Source organism: Schistocerca americana, chromosome 3 (assembly GCF_021461395.2).
Source record: "Schistocerca americana isolate TAMUIC-IGC-003095 chromosome 3, iqSchAmer2.1, whole genome shotgun sequence".
In the NCBI taxonomy this organism is placed as follows: Eukaryota; Metazoa; Arthropoda; class Insecta; order Orthoptera; family Acrididae; genus Schistocerca; species Schistocerca americana.
This window is the reverse complement of record NC_060121.1, coordinates 827,306,395-827,332,415: the sequence shown is the minus strand read 5'-3', so window position 1 is coordinate 827,332,415 and position 26,021 is coordinate 827,306,395. Positions and strand designations below refer to the sequence as shown.

Sequence of the window (26,021 nt, the reverse complement as noted above, 5' to 3'; positions counted from 1 at the left end):
GTCTGTAGACGTCTCTCCATTGATAACAACATGCTGTGTTCTGTTTGCTAAAAACTCTTCAATCCAGCCACACAGCTGGTCTGATATTCCGTAGGCTCTTACTTTGTTTATCAGGCGACAGTGCGGAACTGTATCGAACGCCTTCCGGAAGTCAAGGAAAATAGCATCTACCTGGGACTCTGTATCTAATATTTTCTGGGTCTCATGAACAAATAAAGCGAGTTGGGTCTCACCCGATCGCTGTTCCCGGAATCCATGTTGATACCGACAGAGTAGATTCTGAGTTTCCAGAAACGACATGATACTCGAGCAAAAAACATGTTCTAAAATTCTACAACAGATCGACGTCAGAGATACAGATCTATAGTTTTGCGCATCTGCTCGACGACCCTTCTTGAAGACTGGGACTACCTGTGCTCTTTTCCAATCATTTGGAACCTTCCGTTCCTCTAGGGACTTGCGGTACACCGCTGTTAGAAGGGGGGCAAGTTCTTTCGCGTACTCTGTGTAGAAACGAATTGGTATCCCGTCAGGTCCAGTGGACTTTCCTCTGTTAAACGATTCCAGTTGCTTTTCTATTCCTTGGACACTTATTTCGATGTCAGCCATTTTTTAGTTTGTGCGAGGATTTAGAGAAGGAAACTCCTCGTGATAAGCGTAAAATCCAAGCGTAAAATCTTGGTCCGGCACAAATTTTCACATGTTGCTAACAGCTGAAGTCAATCCATATTCACTAAATGGGAATCATTTTTGTAATATTTATCGCAGCTGTAAACTTCACAGCAGTATCTGTTCCTTGAGACATTCCTACAGATCTGATGGCATTGGTAATGTGAAGGCACAGACAGTATAAACACAGGCTTGGTAACCAGCCACGATGTATCCATGCCTCGATGAACTAAAATGACGATAAAATAATTGCCTTTCCCTGTGCAGGAATCACGAAATTTGTGAATGTAAGTCGTTTTAGAAGTCTGGTTCGGTCCTGAAGGCGTGCTCGGATAGCCGAAGTGATGAAGTAGGAAATCCAGGTTCGAGTCCTGTTCCGGCACAAATTTTCATGTGTCACAAATAATTGAAGTCAGTCTATATCCACGAATTGCGAATCCTTTTTATAATGTCGAATGTGAGCATATTCCTCCGGAACACGTTCATTGGTCCTGCGTAGGGTGGCTGTAGTGCCGGTCTAACCTTGTCATCGCACAGCATGACATGATCACAGTAACGCAGCACTTCATGCTCGATCACCTTGTGGATTGAGTGCCGTGTGGGCAGCGGAACATGCGCGTGTCTGATGTCTGTCACACGTTGAATCAGAGCAGAAAGGTCCGTCTGTTCGGGAGCCTGCATCGGTAAGCCGAAATCGGCAGGTAGTAGTAGAAACTCGCCGTAGAGAATTTAGGATGGCGATGCTTGCAGATCCTCTTTGAATGCTGTTTGTACTCCTAACAGTGCCCACGGTAAAACTTCTCAGCAAAACCCGTCGTGGTACATGAGAGCGACTTTAAGTATTCAGTGCCAGCGCTCGGTGATCCCGTTGCTCTGCGGGTGATATGCTGTCGCGCCGTTGCGCATAATGCCGCAGAGGCACCTTCGAATAGCGTCGATTCTAACTGTCAGTTCTTATTATCTTGGATGAGCAGAATCGGGCAATCCAATTATCTGTGAATGAGTGAGCCGTCGATTGTGCTGTGATGTCTTTCGGTGGAATCGCTCAGACACATCGGGACGCTCTGTCGATTACTGACTACAAGTATTTACATAGGTTAAAAGTCGCTTAATGAAATACACAGCTGTAACCGTATTTTTTTATTAAAGACGGTAGATATCAGTCTAGGATCAGACTATCATCGGATCCATTGCTCCAAAGAAGAAAAAAGCAAACAAGAAGTGCGTAATACGTAGCTATTATGTGAACAGACATTAAACGTATCACCTCACATATTAATATAAAACAGTACTTACAAAAACTTTTCAACTATGCATTGACACAATTGGAATAATGATTATAAGTTGTAGACTGTCCCATTACAAAAATTGACTGCATTTGCTTCACATATATGTTCTACAAATTTCAGGAACGCTTGTGGGTGCTTGTTATCAGGTACTGAACTGAACAGATCAAAGACGTTCAATGGGGACCTGAAGGCATAGCAAAGATATAGTGACTACTGAATTAATCGACTATCAGCAGATCAGAGATGCCAACACTGCAGCTAGTTCAGTTACTGAACGACTACACTAGATGTTGCAATGTTATTAGTTCAATAGCAGACTATTAATGTTTTTAATGATCTCGATAAAAACATTGTAAAGCTGGCCGAAGTGGCCGTGCGGTTAAAGGCGCTGCAGTCTGGAACCGCAAGACCGCTACGGTCGCAGGTTCGAATCCTGCCTCGGGCATGGATGTTTGTGATGTCCTTAGGTTAGTTAGGTTTCACTAGTTCTAAGTTCTAGGGGACTAATGACCTCAGCAGTTGAGTCCCATAGTGCTCAGAGCCATTTGAACCAAAAACATTGTAAGATATACATAAGTAAACTGAGAGCCACTTATATTTCAGTACAGGTCGGTGAGTGTCATACAGATAACACTGCTGAAACACTTCACTAGCAGTCATCCATTCAGCGTGGTCCCGAGGGGCTGGGGAAGCGGTATGTCCAACAATAGATGGCCTCATTCTTAATGCGCGTTAATCGAAACGGAACGAACACTAAGTCGTGTTACACGGTTGACAAGGGGTCACCAATATGGAAGATTTCGCTATGGTGTGTAAGGAAAATTGCAATAACGGAGACGAGACGATGCATTTCGATCGAACAATACAAAAACGTATCCGTCCAGTCGCGTGTCTCACAGAACATTGAAGTCTTTATTTCATAGATATTCTCGTTCGCCGCCCACACTCCCTCTTCCCAGCAAAGTTTACGCCTTCGAGAAATTCTATCGATGTCGATATCACCCAAATAGTGATCAAATTTGCACTAGCCGCCCCAACGACAAATGCGGCAACAGGACGCAAGTCATGGGTTACACGCTAGTCCCCAACTTCCCTCAGCATTGATATGATTAACATCTAGTTGGAGGTAAAAACCTGTCAGTAATTATGATGAACTCCCAGCGTACTATTCATTGCTCATGCACTGTAACTGCTGCTCGATACTGTACTGTGGGTTGAATGACTGTTGGTTACCATCCAATGTACTTTCGCTGGTCCTATTTCGATTTTCATACAAAAAATAAGATGAACGATCAAGCCTAGATTAGGATTCTCTTTTTAGAAAGCTGAGCAAAAGTTGATCCAACACAGACCTATCTATAGTTGTGCACGCTATTTTGATGAGCATCTGCAATTTTTAATTTTTTCATAATGATTAAGAGGTTGTAAGAGGTTCGTGGTTGTGTCTTGCGTAAATTACATCCTCATACACATCGGTACTTTGCAGTAATCATGTTAATGTGATTAGCAGAGAGTTCAAAGAACCAAAAAAATGTTCAAATGGCTCTGAGCACTATGAGACTTAACTGCTGTGGTCATCAGTCCCCTAGAACTTAGAACTACCTAAACCGAACTAACCTAAGGACATCACATACATCCATGCCCGAGGCAGGATTCGAACCTGCGACCGTAGCGGTCACGCGGTTCCAGACCGTAGTGCCTAGAACCGCACGGCCACTCCGGCCGGCTCAAAGAACCAATTTCACATTTTTTGTCGATCGCTCCACTCTAATAACCCGTGGGAAAGATGAACAACTAAACCTGTTACATTCTTTCACTGCCCCTGTTTCAGATTTACTAAGAGCATTTCGTTAAGACTGCTGGAGAGTTCTGAGTGTAGCGTATTATTTCAGAGAACAAATTAAGAACATCTACACCACCTACTTCTTTCTATATCGATCCGTGCACCGTATTGCACGGTACCAGCATCTTCCAAAAAACCGCAAGTGGAAACGTGGTTTGCAGGGTATCTCGGGTGTTATTGATCACAGAGATAAGGGTTCAAGTGTTTTGGATAGCCCTTGGTCTAGGGACCATTCGTATGCCTGTCGGGAGAACGAACATACTATAGCTATCGCTGAGTAAAGGGTCAGAGTTTAAAGATTACACACTTTCTTCCATCCAGGTAAATAAAGCAAATCGGTTGGTCCTTTCTTATTAATTGTGTCCTAAGGTGGGCTTTAGTTGGCTTATAAAAGGCTCATTTGTTCATGGGCCATTTCTGAGAAAATGATTTTTAGATACAAAACGTACCAGTTGTGGGGTAGACCAGTTCTATAATTTTTGTTTCCGGAGACCGTCGAAATATTTAACATATTTTCTCGAGGAATTTCGAAACTTTTTCCGACGTGCAGAAACCCTCCAAAACCGGTTTTTATCTGATTTTGCATCGTGGGCCGCAATTGTTTAAATAATTAACTATAGCAAATGGCTCAAATTTTAACAATACAATCATTACAGATGAATCTATGAACGACATTTTCCTGTTTTAGTAAATCTGGATCGAGTATCAAGATACATACGAAGAACCATAATTTTTGGGTGCGAAAAGTACAAATTGTGAAGTTGGCCACTTCTGAAATTCTGTTCATAGTTAATTATTGCCATATGTTGTCAAGATCATGTTTCCGTGGAACCTTAAACTTTTTTCAGTATCATTAACCGTTACCGAGGTCCAGAGGTTCAAAGTTACGTACTTACGCAAGTAAAATATGCACGTAAGATCTGGCCTGAGGTGTAAATGTAGTTTGAAGTTACATAGTGAACACAAGGTAAAGGTTCTAGGGTCACTGCTGTCCCTGTATAATCAGCACTTCACGCCATTGCAGATACGTCCAAAGTGGTATTGGAGTGACAGATATTGGGCTACAAGGAGTCTCAACGTATCAAAACCGAACTTAAAATGTCTGCCAAAAATTACGTAAAACTGGAGAGTCTACAATTTCAGTAGAACATTTCTTATAACATTTTTACTCTTTTGAAGTACGAACCGTGGGCCCGGCGGTTTTGGTGAATTTCGGTCGATGAACGAAGTATCCAGTAAAAATGTGAAGCAAACGATTTTGTGCTACTCTCATATTATGCCTATTTATTTGTTGTCTATACTTGTCAAGGTATATATATGTATCGAAGTACATAAAAGAAATTTGTGAAAATTTTACTGTCCTACACAATTTGTTTTATACTCTACGAGCATAAGCAGCACACCCTGATGTAGCAGGGAAAAGAAGGGAACCAGAGGAAAAATGCACCTGTCAGAGCACAAAAAAGGTAAATACGTTCCTCTATAAGACTCTCTCTATACTGCAAAAATCTCATTTCACTACAATGCACTATTGGTATGTATCTTTGCAAGCAGAAAGTTGCAGAAAATCATGTTATCAATTTATTTAGAATCAGGGTAATGATGTCATCAACGGACCAACTAACCTTTTTCTCCAACTGAAGGAAATCCAATGTTTCAAATGTTGTGAAACTGAACATCAGAAATCCTCATTTAACCTACATTATAGGATATAAGGCTTATTTCTGCAATACTTTGAACACCATCTCGAAAAAATTCTGAAATATTTTCAGAAAAGGTCTGTTCGTGTACACCTATTTCTATCACTGGAACAGTTGAATTTCATGAATGGACCATTAGATGTATGTCCAAAATTTCTTGATTAAACCCCTGTCATTCGAGTATAACGACTGGGTGAATTTGAATATGGCCACGCAGTGTAATTAAGAAAAGGAAAGGGTGATTGAGTGGATATTAATTTTAATATGAGTGAATAATGTTGAATCTTAGCATAAAAAAACGACGTACAATTCTAAACTGACATTATTACGAAATGATGTGAAAGTTAGGCTATTTTAAAAAATCAACTACGAGGCAGTACAAACTCTGCGTCACTCAGGGACTTACCTGCGATTAAAATAAAAGTTTCTTTTACTGTTCTTCCTATCTTCAGAGCAAGTTACATGCACCCCCTTCCTACTTGCCACGCACTGAATTTTGTCTTCCATTGATCGATTTCGACATAGCTCACCAAGCAAATCACTGGTGTTGGTGCTTTAAGTTCGATTCACTATAGGTAGCTTTCTCTTTAGGTTAGCGGGAGGTTTAGCTCTACTTCGTAATTGATCCTTGTATGGATAGCTTGGCAGTACTAAAGCTTTATGTATGACTTTTCTAGACCTGGCCTTCGGTGACGTGACAGCTTCAGGTATACAAGGAATGTCTGCTAAAAGAACAGCCAAAGACTGGGTCTAACAATGTTTTTTCCTTTGTCCTTTGCAGTTGTTGGTAATCATGCTGAGATTGCTAAGAATGATGTTGAACCTAATGCCCATTCCATCACTGTTGGTGGTGATAACAATGAAAATCGGACACATGCTATATGGCATGTTTTATGCAAAATATTCTGTAGTTAGACGTACTAAAACGTTTACTATTCCTCCCTAAACGTTCTATATTCGCGATAGCAGCTCCCGTAAATAAATTTCTTGTATAGAAAAAGAATAAACTCAGTCATTTTCTGCTACATGCAGACATCAATTACATAAGAGTCACTGAACAGGCAGTGCGTACTGGGTCTGCAAACCGGTAGTGAGAACCGCTTGTAGAAAACTGACAGCGACGATAAAGCACAGAAAATAAGCATACCGCCGTAATTTCTCTGGAGCGTTTGTGTTTCTTTCTTCCTCTTTCCTTTACTGTTTCCTTCCACACCGTTTATTCCTCTCTGGCTACCACGCCAGTGACCCCACTTCGTTAGGGGACCATACGTGGAGATTGTGAATGTTAAGTGGCTGCCACTGTAATTGCAGGTACCACGACCTCCGCCTCCAGACATATTTTTCACTCTAATGTAGTCTCTTTGATGTGCGTCGCGTGATGACAATCACGGCTTTAACCGTGCCCCAGGAGCGACTTAACAGGTCGTATTCTCCTCCACAGGGGCGCGATAATATCTCTGAATCACAAATTTCAACCACTGCCGTGTCATGAATGAATTAGGATGCCTAAGCGTGTATCACTGGGGCTAAATTCCGGAAATGCTCTTCTTTTTAAACAGTCGGATAAAATATGTGGAATTCAGACTGTGCGAAGCACGTACAAATAACCTCACAGTCTACTTCACTACACATTTATTCATAACTATAGCATTTGAAATAGCACACTGTCACTACTGCATTGCTCACAAGATTTCAGATGAAGAAACACAGACTTGTAAACGATTACGCCCAGAAGGCGGGTTCATCAGAAGCTTCTAAATCAAATCTGTACAGCTTCAATTATCCAGGAAAGGGTGGAGAGCAAGCAGTGTACGCTTCTTATTCTCAATAGTACGCTCCCTTGCGCTAGACGAAATAGGGAGCTCTCTAGGTTTAAATACAGGGTATTAAATACCGCGTCTACAGATTTTAAACGTGTTTAGAGGAGATAAAAGGAAACACTATTTTATAACAGACTAAGAACAGCCGACCAGTTGCAAAGGATAAAGTAATCTTTACCTAGGTTTCAATAGATATAAATCTATCTTCTTCAGAAGACGGCAGTATTATAACAACATGAAGTGATATGCCTAAACGATAAGGACATATCACTTCATGTTGTTATAATACTGCCGTCTTCTGAAGAAGATAGTTTTATATCTATTGAAACCTAGGTAAAGATTACTTTATCCTTTGCAACTGGTCGGCTGTTCTTAGTCTGATTTACGTGGAACCGTTGCTGTAGCGCAGCTATGTTTAAAGTACTATTTTATATGACCAACTTGTCTCGGCTGCTCCGTTTCCTGCCAGAGCTCTATGACCGTTTTGACGCTAGCGATGCTTGGAGACGGCGTTCAAACGTCCCCGAGATGGCTGTTGTTTTGAAGATGTTGCTGAAAATGTTATCCTTTTACTCTAATACAAACCTCGCACTGCGTGCTAAAACACTCGCTACATAAAATTACTATTAAAAACAGTCTTGATCAAGATTTATTTAACAAGGTGACCGGTTTCGACCACTACTGCGGTCATCTTCAGACCTATAAGTTGTATACAAAGCTCTAATTAGAGGGCTACACACATTAAACAAAATACATAAAGTTATAAAGCTATAAAACGTTGAATTACCACTGAGTAGCAACCTCTTTCTGTTGGAGAATCACTACTGGAGAAACCAGTGCACGTCTTACTATATATAATGGAGGCTCCACCCACTTCTGACTGCATGATGTCATTATTAACCAATGAGTTATAAGTCGAATTACAATTTAAAATTTCTTAGTTAAAAGAACATTGTCAAGAATTAGAAATAAATACACACTAAACTTAGCTTATTAAACAGCTATTCTCAATTAAGAAGCGTTAAAAATATTTAAATATGTAGGAAAATGAACTTCGGTTTGGCAGTACATGGATTGCCCTCTCAAGGCCAGTCAGTGAACCATTTGGAACCACTGGTTGCTATGCTAAAGTTAGACGCCGTTGCAAAGATGAAGCAGCAGGCTTTTTTCACTGAAGTTGTTGTAAAGTCGATAGTCGAACTAGTGGTTGCCATGGTGAGGACAAACGCCAGTGCAAAGATGTGGCAGCAGGCTTCTTTCCAAAGAAGTTGTTGCGAAGTAGAATGGCAAAGGCTGTGGCGTCAGACGATGTATTATTGAGCAGCAACTTGTCTTTATTGAAACGAAAAGAGTAAGCTACAGTAATCTGTAGCTGACATGTATACTACATGCTGCCCAAATACGATACGAAGTAGTTGTCCGTATATATGAAATATTATCTATGAAGTTGATATGTAGATTACATGAGCCTTTTTTTTTTTTTAAGGCGTTGCTATTCCTCAAGTTATATGCCAGTCATATAAGCAAATAAAAATGAAAGAATTTAAAATTATAAAATTATGAGCCAGTGTCAAAAATAAAACGATGTGAATTAGCAATATGCAGTCTAAAAGCATAAAAGCAAAAATTCTAAAACAGATAGTCAATCATAAAATAATGTTTGGTAAAAGACAATTACAATGTAAAGATAAAATGTTGGCTAATTTAATAAAATTTAGCTCCACAATTGAGCAATGCAAATATTAAATGTGTGATTGCTGATGTAAAGATTGCTGCAAAACATGCACAATTTAGTAGGTCTGAAATATGTGACATTGCACGTAAAACTATGAATGTCATTACTAATGAAAAAGATAAAAATAAACATAATAATGAATTAAAACTTGTAAAGCAAATCAACCAGAAGTTAATAACTATTAAAGCTATTGCAATCAAGGCAGATAAAGGGAATACTCTAGTCATTGTTAGCGAAGATGATTATGTTTCTAAAACTTTACAATTTTTTACCTCTAATGGAATAACTGAGGTTAATAAAGACCCGACTTCAAGATTTCAAACAAAAAGTAAAAAGCTGATTGATGATAGTGACTCTTTACTTTCACCTAAAGATAAAATAACACTTAGAGTTATGAACCCCACTTTACCTAAGTTGAGATCGCAAATCAAATTACACAAACCAAATTTACCAATTCGTACAATTGTTAACAATACCAACAGTCCCTCTTACAATCTGAACAAAAAGCTCAATCAAATCTTAAAATCCTTCTACGTTTATGAAGAAAATTATAGTATTAAAAACAGTTTCGAATTAACTAAATTAATTTATGATGTGGATATTCCAAAAAACGCAAGGTTCGCATCGTTGGACATCACAACTCTTTACACAAATATACCTATTGAAGAGACTATCTCTATCATTAATGATAACTTAACGCATCACAAAATCATGAGCCCCAAAGAAATAGTAGAATTCATCGAACTGTTAAGAATTACTCTAGATTTTAATTATTTTTCATTTAATAATAAAATATACATACAGGAAGATGGACTTGCAATGGGGAATTCCTTGGCTAGCACTATAGCAGATATCTTCGTCAACTACGTTGAAATCCAATTTTTCAAAAAGAATCCAGAAATAACAAATAAAATTATATACTACAAAAGATATGTTGACGACACACTGCTGTTATATAACGGCTGTGAGGAAGAAATTGACACTTTCGCTAACAACTTAAATAATTTACATCCAAAACTTGTATTTATAGTAGAACACGAAAGTAACAATAGTATTAATTTCCTTGACCTCACAATTACAAATCAGAATGGAAAACATAATACTTCTATTTATAGAAAACCCACATCAACCGACGTAATAATAAATGCTACATCATGCCATCCATTAAGATAAAAAATGGCATTTTTTAAAACTGTGATACATAGGATACAGAAATTACCTCTCCAACATGATGCAATCCAAAAGGAAATTGATACATTAAAACAGGTAGCAGTCGCTAACAATTATAATTCCCTTCAGGTTGATCTGTTATATCAAAAATTAGAAGAAAAAAATGACGCTGTTATAAATTCCAAGAAGAGATTTACACAAATGACATACATGGGACCTATCTCAGATAAAATAAATAAATTATTTAAGAACACAAGCGTTACAATAGCATTTAAAACTAATAACCGCCTACAGATGAAACTGAAACACACAATTGGAGACTCAAATAGATACCAAAAGTCAGGCGTTTATAAAATAATATGTAATGACTGTGAGAAACAGTATATTGGCCAAACTGGCCGTAACTTTTCAACACGTTTCAAAGAACATACTACTGGTACTGCACGTATCAAATCAATATTTGGTCAACATCTTGATGGATACAATCATTCTGAGAGTTGCATTTCTAGCAATTTGAAAATATTACATACTGTGCCAAAAGGACCACTGCTAAATACCTTAGAAGAAATTGAAATTTTTTCACTTCACAAAAGTAATCTATTATCTGTTTTACACGAACAACTTCAGTTCAAAGACAAACATTTCTTTGAGCTTCTCGATGATCTGCTTTAGAATGTTTTCTCTTCTGTCCTTTGTTTTAAAAGGTTAAAAAAATTATAACTATATTTTTTAATTATAAAGACTTTTAGCTAATATTTTATCTTTACATTGTAATTGTCTTTTACCAAACATTATTTTATGATTGACTATCTGTTTTAGAATTTTTGCTTTTATGCTTTTAGACTGCATATTGCTAATTCACATCGTTTTATTTTTGACATTGGCTCATAATTTTATAATTATAAATTCTTTCATTTTTATTTGCTTATATGACTGGCATATAACTTGAGGAATAGCAACGCCTTAAAAAAAAAAGGCTCATGTAATCTACATATCAACTTCATAGATAATACACTCCTGGAAATTGAAATAAGAACACCGTGAATTCATTGTCCCAGGAAGGGGAAACTTTATTGACACATTCCTGGGGTCAGATACATCACATGATCACACTGACAGAACCACAGGCACATAGACACAGGCAACAGAGCATGCACAATGTCGGCACTAGTACAGTGTATATCCACCTTTCGCAGCAATGCAGGCTGCTATTCTCCCATGGAGACGATCGTAGAGATGCTGGATGTAGTCCTGTGGAACGGCTTGCCATGCCATTTCCACCTGGCGCCTCAGTTGGACCAGCGTTCGTGCTGGACGTGCAGACCGCGTGAGACGACGCTTCATCCAGTCCCAAACATGCTCAATGGGGGACAGATCCGGAGATCTTGCTGGCCAGGGTAGTTGACTTACACCTTCTAGAGCACGTTGGGTGGCACAGGATACATGCGGACGTGCATTGTCCTGTTGGAACAGCAAGTTCCCTTGCCGGTCTAGGAATGGTAGAACGATGGGTTCGATGACGGTTTGGATGTACCGTGCACTATTCAGTGTCCCCTCGACGATCACCAGTGGTGTACGGCCAGTGTAGGAGATCGCTCCCCACACCATGACGCCGGGTGTTGGCCCTGTGTGCCTCGGTCGTATGCAGTCCTGATTGTGGCGCTCACCTGCACGGCGCCAAACACGCATACGACCATCATTGGCACCAAGGCAGAAGCCACTCTCATCGCTGAAGACGACATGTCTCCATTCGTCCCTCCATTCACGCCTGTCGCGACACCACTGGAGGCGGGCTGCACGATGTTGGGGCGTGAGCGGAAGACGGCCTAACGGTGTGCGGGACCGTAGCCCAGCTTCATGGAGACGGTTGCGAATGGTCCTCGCCGATACCCCAGGAGCAACAGTGTCCCTAATTTGCTGGGAAGTGTCGGTGCGGTCCCCTACTTCACTGCGTAGGATCCTACGGTCTTGGCGTGCATCCGTGCGTCGCTGCGGTCCGGTCCCAGGTCGACGGGCACGTGCACCTTCCGCCGACCACTGGCGACAACATCGATGTACTGTGGAGACCTCACGCCCCACGTGTTGAGCAATTCGGCGGTACGTCCACCCGGCCTCCCGCATGCCCACTATACGCCCTCGCTCAAAGTCCGTCAACTGCACATACGGTTCACGTCCACGCTGTCGCGGCATGCTACCAGTGTTAAAGACTGCGATGGAGCTCCGTATGCCACGGCAAACTGGCTGACACTGACGGCGGCGGTGCACAAATGCTGCGCAGCTAGCGCCATTCGACGGCCAACACCGCGGTTCCTGGTGTGTCCGCTGTGCCGTGCGTGTGATCATTGCTTGTACAGCCCTCTCGCAGTGTCCGGAGCAAGTATGGTGGGTCTGACACACCGGTGTCAATGTGTTCTTTTTTCCATTTCCAGGAGTGTATTTCATATATACGGACAATTACTTCGTATCGTATTTGGGCAGCATGTAGTATACATGTCAGCTACAGATTATTGTAGCTTACTCTTTTCGTTTCAATAAAGACAAGTTGCTGCTCAATAATACATCGTCTGACGCCACAGTCTTTGCCATTCTACTTCGCAACAACTTCGTTGGAAAGAAGCCTGCTGCCACATCTTTGCACTGGCGTTTGTCCTCACCATGGCAACCACTAGTTCGACTATCGACTTTACAACAACTTCAGTGAAAAAAGCCTGCTGCTTCATCTTTGCAACGGCGTCTAACTTTACCATAGCAACCAGTGGTTCCAAATGGTTCACTGACTGGCCTTGAGAGGGCAATCCATGTACTGCCAAACCGAAGTTCATTTTCCTACATATTTAAATATTTTTAACGCTTCTTAATTGAGAATAGCTGTTTAATAAGCTAAGTTTAGTGTGTATTTATTTCTAATTCTTGACAATGTTCTTTTAACTAAGAAATTTTAAATTGTAGTTCGACTTATAACTCATTGGTTAATAATGATATCATGCAGTCAGAAGTGGGTGGAGCCTCCATTATGTATAGTAAGACGTGCACTGGTTTCTCCAGTAGTGATTCTCCAACAGAAAGAGGTTGCTACTCAGTGGTAATTCAACGTTTTATAGCTTTATAACTTTATGTATTTTGTTTAATGTGTGTAGCCCTTTAATTAGAGCTTTGTATACAACTTATAGGTCTGAAGATGACCGCAGTAGTGGTCGAAACCGGTCACCTTGTTAAATAAATCTTGATCAAGACTGTTTCTAATAGTAATTATTTATAAGACACTGATCACTGCTGTTCCCGTAATGCATTCAAAAGTAACTCTCTAAATAACCTCTGAAAGTCTTTTTCTCAAAAACCGTGCCTAGAAACCCGTAACTGAGAGGTTATGGCTTTTCTGAACAAGATAACAGTGAGTTTAAAAAGAACGACTTGTATTTATGAGTAATTGCTAAATATGCCAGAACATAGACGAAACATTTTTTCTTGTGTGCTGTAAGAGTGAAATTGTAGTGTTGACGCCGGGTGTAATTTGTCTCGTATTATGTGATTGTGTCTAAATAAAAATAAGTGTAAAGTTCGGATTAAGAGGAGTGCGAATTTTTCGCAGGTAATTATTTCCCTAATCTGTCGACAGCTTTGTTAACATGTACGGTAATTTCAGACAAAAGCTTCTTGCCTCAAATTAGCACTTTTCCTTTTTTTTATCAAAAGCTTTGTTACCACATTCAGTAATTTCTAGGCCAAGGTCTCTTCCCTCAGATTAGTACATTTTCCTTTTTCATCATCCTTGTAATTCTGTGCGATCATCACGGATAGATCCTGTACCGTAAAAGAGGATACATATTACGGAAAATGAAGTTGTCCAGTGGTATAACACAAATGTTCATACGTGAAGACAATCATTGATGATGAGGTCTTTATGGTTGTTGTACGTGAACTACTGTTCCAACTAGCGCAGAACGATTGCGAAGTACACGGAAGCCATGGAAAACGTAGCACTGTTGTTTCACTGTGCAGTACTCACCCGCGTTCCGCACAGCTCACAGCAGCGGCATCAGGTGTTCACTCTGCGACCTGCGACAGAAGAATGAGTCATTAGAGAATAACTTCGTCCAGTAAACCAGCATTGTCGCTACTGAAGAGCGAATATGAAGCAAAACATAAAAACACAGACAGTTTGAAATTAAATGGAATTTACTCGCCTTGGGATGGTCGCTTTGCAATTCTTTAGTTAAATTGTAAGCATTTAAAAAAATTTTTAAAAGTATTTTCGGCCATGCAGTTATATCCCATGACAGACCTATGGTACCCATAACCAAAGATAAAGGGTAATGTGATAGGAATACGTCATCCAAAACGCAGTGCAAAAATTGACAGGCATATTCCTAAAATGACTGTTCCTGTGGTTAGTGATGTACGAGGGCCACTCAATAAGTACTGCGACACATCTTTTTCTTGACCAGTTTCGGTTGCAAAAATGTGGAATTTGTTGTGGGATATTTCAGAATAATCCCGCTTCAGCCTCTATAGTTTCACAAAGTTCCGATATGTGGCGGCGCTATAGCCTTCGAAATGGTGTCTGTGAAGGATGTCCGTTCCAAGCAGAGAGCTGTCATTGAGTTTCTTTTGGCGGGAAACCAGACCATCGCAGATATTCATAGGCACTCGCAAAATATTTACAGAGACCTGGCAGTGATCAAACGCGCTGTGAGTCTTTGTTCGAGGCGTCTCATTATCGCAACTAGATGGCGCAAACCTATCTGATCTCCCTCTTGCCGACCGGCCGCACACGGCTGTGACTCCTGCAGTGTTGGAAAGGCCGACACTCTTATTAGAGGTGATGTACCGATCACAATCAAACATCTCTCTGCTGAACTGGACTATATTGTTCTTTCTCTTATGCCCTACAGTCGGGATCTAGCACCTTCCGATTTCGCTCTTTTGGCCCAATGAAGGATGCTCTCCGCGGGAAGCGTTACGTGGATGATGGAGAGGTTATTGACACAACAAGACGTCGGCTCCGGTAGAGTGGTACCACGAGGGCATGTATGCATGTATGTACAGGGTGATCAAAAAGTCAGTATAGATTAGAAAACTTAATAAACCACGCAATAATGTAGATAGAGAGGTAAAAATTGACACACATTGACAATGACATGGGGTTTTAATAGAACAAAATAAAAGTATTGCTAGACGCGTGAAAGATCTCTTGCTCGCGTTTATTGGTGATGATCGTGTGCTCAGCCGCCATTTTCGTCATGCTTGGACTCCCAGATCCCCAGACCTCAGTCCGTGCGATTATTGGCTTTGGGGTTACCTGAAGTCGCAAGTGTATCGTGATCGACCGACATCTCTAGGGATGCTGATAGACAACATCCGACGCCAATGCCTAACCATAACTCCGGACATGGTTTACAGTGCTGTTCACAACATTATTCCTCGACTACAGCTATTGTTGAGGAATGATGGTGGACATATTGAGCATTTCCTGTAAAGAACATCATCTTTGTTTTGTCTTACTTTGTTATGTTAATTATTGCTATTCTCATCAGATGAAGCGTCATCTGTCGGACATTTTTTGAACTTCGTATTTTTTTGGTTCTAATAAAACCCCATGTCATTTCAAGCATGTGTTTTAATTTGTACCTCTCCATCTACATTATTCCGTGATTTATTCAGTTTTCAAATTTATACTGACGTTTTGATCACCCTGTATGTTAACCTGGGACCTAGAAACGACGGGGAGGCTCAGTCCCCGCCGCAGCCGCAGCGGTCCACAACCCCACGACGACTGCCGCAGTCCACCCATCCGCTGCCCCACACCGAACCCAGGGTTATTGTGCGGTTCGGCCCCCACTGGACCCCCCTCCCCCCAGGGAATGTCTCACACCAGACGAGTGTAACCCCTATGTTTCTGTGGTAGAGTAATGGTGATGAACTCGTACGTGTAGAACTTGTTTGCGCAGCAATCACCGACATAGTGCAGCTGAGGCGGAATAAGGGGAACCAACCCGCATTCGCCGAGGCAGATGGAAAACCGACTAAAAACTATCCACAGACTGGGCGGCTCACCGGACCTCGACACAAGTCCGCCGGGCGGATTCGTGCCGCGGACCAGGCGCTCCTTCCCGCTCCGGAAAGCCGTGCCTTAGACCACTCGGCTAACCAGGCGCGCTTCCATGAGGGCATACAGGTCCTTCCAGAAAGGTGGCGTAGGGCTGTCGCAATGAACTGACATTATATTGAAAAATATGGTTTTGTACCCAAAACAGTGGGGAATAAAATGGTGTATTGGAATCCTGAATAAACCCAAACTGATTTCGGAAATGAATGTGCTGCATTGTCTAATGAACGCCCCCATTTCATTAGAACATTTAGTCTTCAGCCACAACATTCCTATTTTCCAATATATTTTTCACTTGCTATCTGGGAAGACGCACTGTGGGGTTAAGAACCACCAGCCACCATTCTATGAAAACGGGTAGGGTGAAAAAGAAGTATAACGCAATGCTCGCAAAACCCACACTACATTCAGTTTGAAACCCTTACTACACTTTTTGTGGTAGAGACACCTCACAAAATTACGAAAGGGAAAACGTTTATTGTCTATTACATATTCGGTGTTCATGCAGTAAAAGTGTCACATCTGGCATGACGTCCTAATCTACTTCTTCCTTACTTTAACTCTATTTGCAACATATTTTTCAGACGGCATCCACATACACCACTAAATGTGCCTGCAAAATTAAATCATTACACGGGAACTAATCCAGGGGATACAGTATCATAAACAACTAAGATACAAGAAAAACTGCCGCATCGGGCATGACGTTTTAATTTACTGCTTCGTTACCATTAATTCGATTCGCAACATCTTTCGTAATCAGTATCAGCATACACTTATCAGCCAGAAAGTTATGACCACCAACCTATTATCGACGTAAGCCCGCCCAGGTGACAGCAGCGTCACCTAGTCAGACACCCGCACCGTGCATGTAGTAACAGTGAGGGCTGTCTGTGTGCAGAATCGAGAAGGCACGCGAACTGCCTGAGATTGACAGAGGACAGATTGTGATGGCCCGGAGGCTCGGCACGAGCATTTCAGAAACTGCACCATTTTTCGGGCGTTCTAGGGCGTTCGAGGAGTACTGTGGCGAGTGTCTTCAACACGTGGCGAAACCAAGGTGAAACCTCTGTCTTCAACGCGTGGCGAAACCAAGGTGAAATTACGGCCAGAAGTCGAGGGCTTGGGCATATTTGTAAAGCAGGACAGGCGACGAATTGTGGCATAACTAACATCAGACTGTAATGCTGGGCAAAGTATTTTTGAACCCACAGTGCACCGAACACTCCTAACGATGGGCCTCCGCAGCCGACGACCAATGCATGTGCCAATAACATCACGACTTCGGTATCTATGTCGGAAAAGGGTACATGACCATCGACACTGGACGTTGGCGTAGTGGCAGAGAGTTGCATGGACTAATGAATCCCGACACTTTCTTCATCAAGCAGATGGGAGGGTGTGAATTCGTCGTCTTCCAAGGGGACAACTACTTTATACCTGTACTGCACCTAGCAAACAAGCTGGAGGTGACTCCATTATGCTCTGGGGAATATTCGAGTGAGCATTTATGGGTACAGCGGATCTCGTGTAAGACACCATGATGGCCAAGGAGTATCCTACACTGCCAGCCGTTATGGCCGAGCGGCTCTAGGCACTTCAGTCTGGAACTGCGCGACCACTACGGTCGCAGTTTCGAATCCTGCCTCGGGCATGGACGCGTGTGATGTCCTCAGGTTAGTTAGGTTTAAGTAGTTCTAAGTTCTAGGGGACTGATGACCTCAGATGTTAAGTCCCATAATGCTCAGAGCCATTTGAACCATTTGAAGCATCGTACACTGGTTGCACACCTCGCACACCTCATCATGATGATCACTTTTCCCGACGGCAGTGGCATTTTTCAACAAGATAATGCACAATGCTAGGAGTTTGAGGGAGTGGTTCGAGAAATATAGTCGCGAGCTCCAGTCGATTTGCTTGTTCCCCACCTCCCCAGATCTGAATCCGATAGAACACATCTGAGATGTGACTGAACGGGGCGTCAGAGCTCATCGCCCCCCCCCCCCCCTCCCAAAAATTTAAGAGTTAGGTGACGTGTGAGCAGATGTGGTGAAAAATCCCTCCAGCGACCTACCAGGGTCTCGTTGCTTCCATGCCACGACGCGCTGCCGTTTTTATTCGCGCCAGAGGTGTGTAAACCGGCTATTAGGTACTTAGTCATAGTGTTCTGGCTGATCAGTGTACACTGTACACCTCTGAATATACCTGCAATGTTGTATCATTGAATGACACATACTCGTAGTTCAGGAAATCTGAGGTCATGAACACAGAGATGGCTGAAAAGCTGCCGCATAGGCCCTGACAAAATCATTTATTACTTCTTTACTGCTAACTCCATTCACAACAAATTTTGCTGGCATTATCGAACTATAGTACTGTATGTACCTGCAAAATTATATCACTGCAGGAGACATAGTTCAGGAGATACGATTCAATAAACACTGATACGCATGGAAAAACTAGGATTTCATAAAACTGAAAACAAATTACCCTGTTTATACTCTTACAGTATTTGATAATAGGAGCTCTTACCGACATGCAAACAACACTGAACATAAATTCATACATTTCTAAACTTTTCTCGTTCACGTGCTCTACGACAAATATTTAAGGGGGTAGGACGTCAAATGGGTCGTCTTGGAGCAGGAGAGACACCACAGGACATTTTAATTTCCACTGTCTACACTTTTACAAATAAATTCGTAACACTTTGTCAGCATGACCAGGAGGGATGAAGGATTCACAATCATAGTAGTGGAAGTTCAAAAAAATAACAAAATAATTTTCTTTTACATGTGAAAGTTCATCATTTTTTCACTTCTATTGGCTGCGTTTGTCGCTATAAGTACACGTTCCTTCATAAATAAGAGAGATTATTCGATGAATTTTGTACAGCATACAAACCATACTTACAGGTGTATGAAACTCTAGAAAGTATTTAATTTATGAACAAATGAATATGCTGTTACATTTTAAACTTCAAACTCAAATTTTATAGTTAATTATCTCAATTTTTACCACAGTTTTTAATATATTTGAAAAATTCTAGAATTTCATACACCTGTACGTATGGTTTGTATGCTGTGCAAAATTCATCGAAGAATCCGCTTACTTATGAAGAAAAGTGTACCTATAGCAACAAATGCAGCCAATGGTAAGTGAAAAACAAGGTGAAATACAAACGTAAAAAAATAAATCATTTTCTTATATTTTTTAACTTCCACCACTATAAATGTAAATCCTGAACCTTTTCTGGTCATTCTGACAAAATTTTATGAATTTATTTTTAAAAGTATAGACAGTGAAAATTAAAAATTCCAGTGGTGTCTCTCCTGCCCCATGTCGTCCCGTTTGACGTCCTACCACTCACTTGTAAAGCAATGAGAAGTTCGAAACTGTTTTGTACAGGGAAGTTTACTGGTTACTCAGCATCTGGAAAGAAGCATAAAGAAGCATTATGGGGTTAAGAAACACCTACATAACTACGGAAAAAGAAATTTCACGAAAATTTGTTAGGTACCTGACTTATCACTTGTATAAATGACCTTGTGGATAACCTCGGAAATTCACTGAGGCTTTTTGTGGATGATGCTGTAGTATATCGAGAGGTTGTAACAATTGAAAATTCTACTGAAAAGCAGGAGGATCTGCAACGAATTGACGCATGGTGCAGGGAATGGCAATTGAATCTCAATGTAGAGAAATGTAATGTGCTACGAATACATAGAAAGAAAGATCCTTTATCATTTAGCTACAATATAGCAGGTCAGCAACTGGAAGCAGTTAATTCCATAAATTATCTGAGAGTAGACATTAGGAGTGATTTAAAATGGAATGACAGTATAAAAGTAATCGTCGGTAAAGCAGGTGGCAGATTGAGATTCATTGGAAGAATCGTGAGGAAATGCATTCCGAAAACAACGGAAGTAGGTTACAGTACACTTGTTTGCCCACTGCTTGAATACTGCTTACCGGTGTGGGATCCATACCAGATAGGGTTGATAGAAGAGATAGAGAAGATCCAACGGAAAGCAGTGCGCTTCGTTACAGGATCATTTAGTAATCGCGAAAGCGTTACGGACATGATAGATAAACTCCAGTGGAAGACACTGCAGGAGAGACGCTCTGTAGCTCGGTACGGGCTTTTGTTAAAGTTTCGAGAACTTACCTTCACCGAGGAGTCAAGTAGTATATTGCTCCTTCCTACGTATATCTCGCGAAGAGACCATGAGGATAAAATCAGAGAGATTAGAGCCCACACAGAGGCATACCGACAATCTTTCTTTCCACGAACAACACGAGACTGGAACAGAAGGGAGAACCGATAGAGGTACTCAAGGTACCCTCCGCCACACACCGTCAGGTGGCTTGCTGAGTATGGATGTAGATGTACGAGGAGAAGTAGGACTGAGAAAGGAGAGGGGGGGGGGGAGGGTGCGAATGACATAGAGTGAGCAGGAGAGGAGGGGCGAGGCGATGGACAGAGTCTAGGAGGAGGAGCCCAACAGAGAGAGGGGGAGGCGGAGATTGAGAGGGAGAGGGGCAGGGGGAGATGGACGATGATGATAGTAGCAGGTGGAGGAGAATGACAGAGGGTGTGGAAGTGGACAGACACTGGGAGGATTGGTACGGAAATGCAGAAGGAGAAGTGAGACAGCGGGAGGGGGAGATGAAAACGAGGTCGAGAAGATGGGCCGAGATTAGAATGGGGGGAGGAGACTCATTGAAGATTCGAATAAATACCTTGACAACTTTGGGTTTCTCTGTTAGTATTATTAGTGGAATACAAATATACCATAATCTAGAAAGCCAAGACGCAATGTCTGTTAATAACAATTCCAACGCTTATACGAGAAACCCAATTCAGGTATTAAAAAGAATGGGCGTGGCAACTTGATTATTTTCGCGAGTGGGCCTTTCTCACAATCTGAGCGTCTGCTCTCAGTTCAGTATCCGAAAAATGATCACCATAAAGTACTGTACGTAACGATTCCTGTACTTATACAGAGTGAACATTGATAAAACCGACAAGCTGAAAGGACGGATTTCTGACTAGAAATGGAGGAGAATAGGTCCTATGGACATGTAACCGGAAATGCATCGTTGCTACGGTAGATGGCGCTGACGAATGAAAGTTCCTCTGATCAGGTGTCGTGTGCTCCTTGCCTGATGCAGGCAGTGTGACTGACGTAGCGTACAGTAAGTAGCAGAATGGTCCGTTATTCTTGTGGGGAACAAGCCGAGATGGTATTTGTGTTCGACCAAGCATATGAAAACGGTAGAGAGACACAATCCGTTCCTCTAAAGCTGGTGTACGAACAGTCCACTGCTTACCTGTGCCATCGTCTGTCTAGAAGGATCCATAATCACACAAACGTCCAAAAAGGGCTTGAAACTTTGTGTGATGTGGTTGGTGTCTGAGAGTGTACTTGTTTTAGTTTTGCCGTGCTCCATCTGCTTGGCCGTACACAAAACCATCTCTGCTTACCCCCGACATGAATACTGGACCATATTTTTCCTTATAGTACGCTGCGTCAATCACACAGCCTGCAACACACAAGGAACACATGGAACGTCATCAGAGTAATTTTCATTCCTTAGCGACATCTACCGTGACAACTATGATTTTCCGGACACGTCTTCATAGGACCTTTCTTCCTCGATTTCCAGTCAGGAACTCATTCCTTCAGTTTGTCGGGTTTGTTGATGTTCACCTTGTATATGGGAAAGAACATTTTTTTCTGAAACGATTTATTTAACTATTTCTAGTTGTTATGACAAAATCGGTCTGGGAATTAATTTCAAGCAAATGCAGAAGCCGCCGTAACTCAAAAGTATCCTGCAGGATGCTATTTTTGAATTCGTCTTAAGGAGTGCGATGGAGTTCAGAGTATGACGCAAGCAGGGTCAGCCTTGAAGCAGGGAGCTACGAGGGTCGCTTCAAAAGAAATGTACACTATTTTTGTAAAAATACGGTTCTCATTCTGCATGTGTGAAAGTTTTACAGTGTGTAGATACATCCGTCCCTCTTGTTTTCAAACTTAGTTCAACCTGTTCCCGTGAGTGGCGCGGTCACAGCATGTCTACAAGATGGCTGCTACATTTGACGTTCGTCAGAAGCAACGTGCTGTCATAGAATTCCTGTGCTGTGAAAACGGGACAGTGGGAAATATCCACAAGAGGTTGAAAAAGGTGTATGGAGATGCTCCTGTCGATCGCATTACAGTTAGTCGCTCGGCAAGCAGGTAACGTGATGAAAGCGCGCACGGCAATATTGAGGATTGTCCTCGCAGCGGCTGGCCTCGCACTGCGCACACTCCAGACAATGTGCAGAGAGTTAGCGAATTGGTGACTGCTGACAGACGCATCACAGTGAACGAATTGGCACGCTACTTTGGGATAGGGCAAGGAAGTGTTTGCAGAATACTGAACGTTTGGCGTTAAAAAAGGTTTGTGCCGGGTGGGTTCCCAGGATGTTGACAGTGGCACACAAAGAAACAAAAAAAACGGTATGCAGCGAACTTTGGAGCAGTATGACAATGGTGGAGATGAATTTCTTGGAAGAAGTGAGACGGGTGATGAAACATGGCTCCATCATTTTTCACCAGGGATGAAGAGGCAATCAATGAAGTGGCATCATGCAAATTCACCGAAGAAAAAAAAATTCAAAACATCACTTTCTGCCGGATAAGCTGTGGCTACGGTGTTTTTCGCAAGTACAACACCATAAATTCTGAATCATATGTGACGACACTGAAGAAACTTCAAGCTCGACTGAGTCGTGTTTGGCCACATCGGCAAAAGCAGCATGTTTTGCTGTTGCACGGCAATGCACGGCCACATGTCAGTCAAAAAATCGTGGAAGCGATCACAAAACTCGGATGGACAACACTGAAACACCCGCCTTACAGTCCTGACCTGGCTCCATGTGACTATCATCTCTTAGGGAAACTGAAAGACTCTCTTCGTGGAACAAGGTTTGAAGACGATGACACCATTGTGCACGCTGCCAAACAGTGGCTCCAACAGGTTGGTCCAGAATTTTACCGTACGGGTATCGAGGCGCTGGTTCCAAGGTGGCGTAACGCAGTTGAGAGGGATGAAAATTATGTGGAGAAATGAAAATATTGTTCCTAATGGATGTATCTACACATTGTAAAACTTTCAAACATGTAGAATAAAAGATGGATTTAAAAAAAATAGTGTGCATCTCTTTTGGAGTGACCCTCGTAAATACGCAGAGTGGGGAATGGCTCCAGGTGACAGGGAGAGGGTGACGACAGCTTCGGAGCTGCGGCTCAGTGCTTGGCTACGGACGAGGTCTGAAGACGTCATGGAGATCAGTCAGGCGGCTGCCAGGACTATCACATCAGCTGTTTCGGGGTATGCGCTCTGCAACCGCTGAAGTTCAAATGATGAATAGCCGTTAGCTTTCAGTTTGAGTTCAAGAGTATAGTTTTGCTGAAAGTGTATTTTGAAACAGCGAGTCATCTGGTTCAGCGCACTGAAGGTTTCGTATCCCTCCCGACCTAGTAAATACCTACGCCGTGCGCTTTGGCTTACATCTTATCGTTCCTTAACGTCAGTGTCTCTATCGCAGATGTCCAAATGCTAGTGGTACTGTGCGTCTTGTGACTAGTTAAAATTATTCTCACGCGGTACAGTTACACAGCGAACTCTTCAGTAGTAGCTGTGTTATTCAAATTATTATATTTCAATACTAACGTGACACAGAAAGTATTTTTCAGAGCACTCGTTGTCTGCAAAGGTTCCATGGGTTCTATAACATTATGCTGAATTTGTAGGGAAGGCGTGTTCTGATTTGATAGTTTTCCTTGTTGGCCATTTGTACTATTGTATCGGGCACTGACTACGTCGAAGTGGTGGTATCATTTGTGAAGCAATACTTTCAGAGGCAACTAATTCCAATAATAAACCGTCTATAAAATAAATGTTTCTGTTCTTGATAGCAGGGTGAAGTGTGTACTACCCTGGCCTAATACAAGGAATCCATTTGTGTGAAGTAGAGATAGTCTGTTGTGAGTGTTCCTTTAAAAAGGTTAGCATCCAAGCCTGCAAGAAGTCAGATGGCAGACTGAAGAGCAGCTCAGATATTAAGATGAGTTTCTGTACCTGACCTCAGGCACGAGTAGGCGAACAAATAGATAGCATTCAGCTTTTGTTCTCACAATTAAACTCCAGGATGAGGTCCACATGGATCCAAACAGGATGAATCATCACATTCGCACATTCTTGAAAAAGCTGTTACTAATATAAAAAGAACGGAAAGAGTTAGTATCACCTTATTTACAAGACTGAGATGACACTCAGGAATGTCATATAGACATAGGATTTCGATGAAGAAGATGTACTGGACAACAGATGTGAACCGAAGGAAGGAAGACCGAGTTCAACGTCCCATCGACATGGAGCTCATTACAGACGAATCACAGGCTCGGATTGTGTGAAGGATGGGGAAGCAAATCGGCCGTTCACTTTGAGAGGACCCATCCCGTAGTTTTCATGGAGCGATTTACAGAAATCGCGGGAAACCTAACTGTGGATGGCTGGACGCGGTTTGAACCGTCATCCTCCCGCATATGAGTCCAGTGAGGACATGAACGGAGCACTCGATAGAATATTGGGCTAAACGAAAGATGTGCCCCTAAGAGATTCATTCACAAAGTAGGAATAATTTTATATGAACAAAAGGTAATCGCTGCAAATTCACATTCTCGCTTTGCAGAATCACTTAAATGAACCCCGTAGTCGTCGATATCTGTGGTATTGAGGACCACCTAAAAACTCTGAACCAAGGAAAGGATCAGAGGGTGAAGGTGAATTAACGGAACGTTACCTGCAGTTGTCCGCTCCGTACTTGAATTGTCAGTGCGGATGATTGCCATGCGAGGAGGCGCGGGTTCGGTTCTCGGTACTGCCAGGAAATTTTCCTTGGTGGAAGAACTGGTAAAGGCTGCAGTCAGCCTCATGATACCAGTTGAGAAGCTACTCGACGGATCAGAGCAACCAACTTCAAACTTTGTTCCATCCGGTGAAAATCGTCGGCCACATGTGGAACTTGTAACTCGAAGGAACAAACCAGTATCGTTTTGAGTGCCCAAAATTTGTCGCGATATGGCACACAACGATGGAAATGACTCGACTGATAAGCAGGACGAGCATACGCAATATAAAGACCCCAGCGCCATGGTATCAGAATGGAAATCTTTCCCCCAAAGCAAACTGCTAAGCAACAACGTGGATCATGGCGCCCACAATTTTATGACTTTAACTTACAACGTAAAGTGTTTAGATTGCTTACGAACACGATAAAGTAACTCGTCATCCAAAATACACGATTACGTAAGCGAATTTTCTAACAATTCCAACGCGCAAAATGCATGACATTATTTTGACGTAATACCGTAATGCAGCAAGGAAAAAAAAAGCTGTAACGTGAATCTTAAAGGAGTGTCATCTTAGCAGTAACTCAGTTGACAGTTTCCTACAGATTTCAGTATTGAAGGCTGAAACTGGAATGTATTGAAACAGGAACGTGTTGTGGTGTATTTATAAAATGAGGTTGTTCTGTACGTGATATTATGTGAAAATGTTAAATGCCACACAGATATTTTGGAAAAAAGTAGGTTGTAGTTCCAAGATAAAAAAAAACAGACAACGAAGGGGAG

General features: G+C 41.9%; 1 long non-coding RNA gene across 1 annotated transcript in view; it reads right to left on the bottom strand.

Annotated features, from left to right (window-relative positions):
- Positions 1-26,021, bottom strand: part of LOC124607344 — a 977,175-nt gene that overhangs the window by 196,765 nt on the left and 754,389 nt on the right. Inside the window, exon 3 of the long non-coding RNA XR_006978811.1 lies at positions 14,233-14,282. This is a non-coding gene — a long non-coding RNA (uncharacterized LOC124607344). The remainder of the gene's footprint in view (positions 1-14,232; positions 14,283-26,021) is intronic.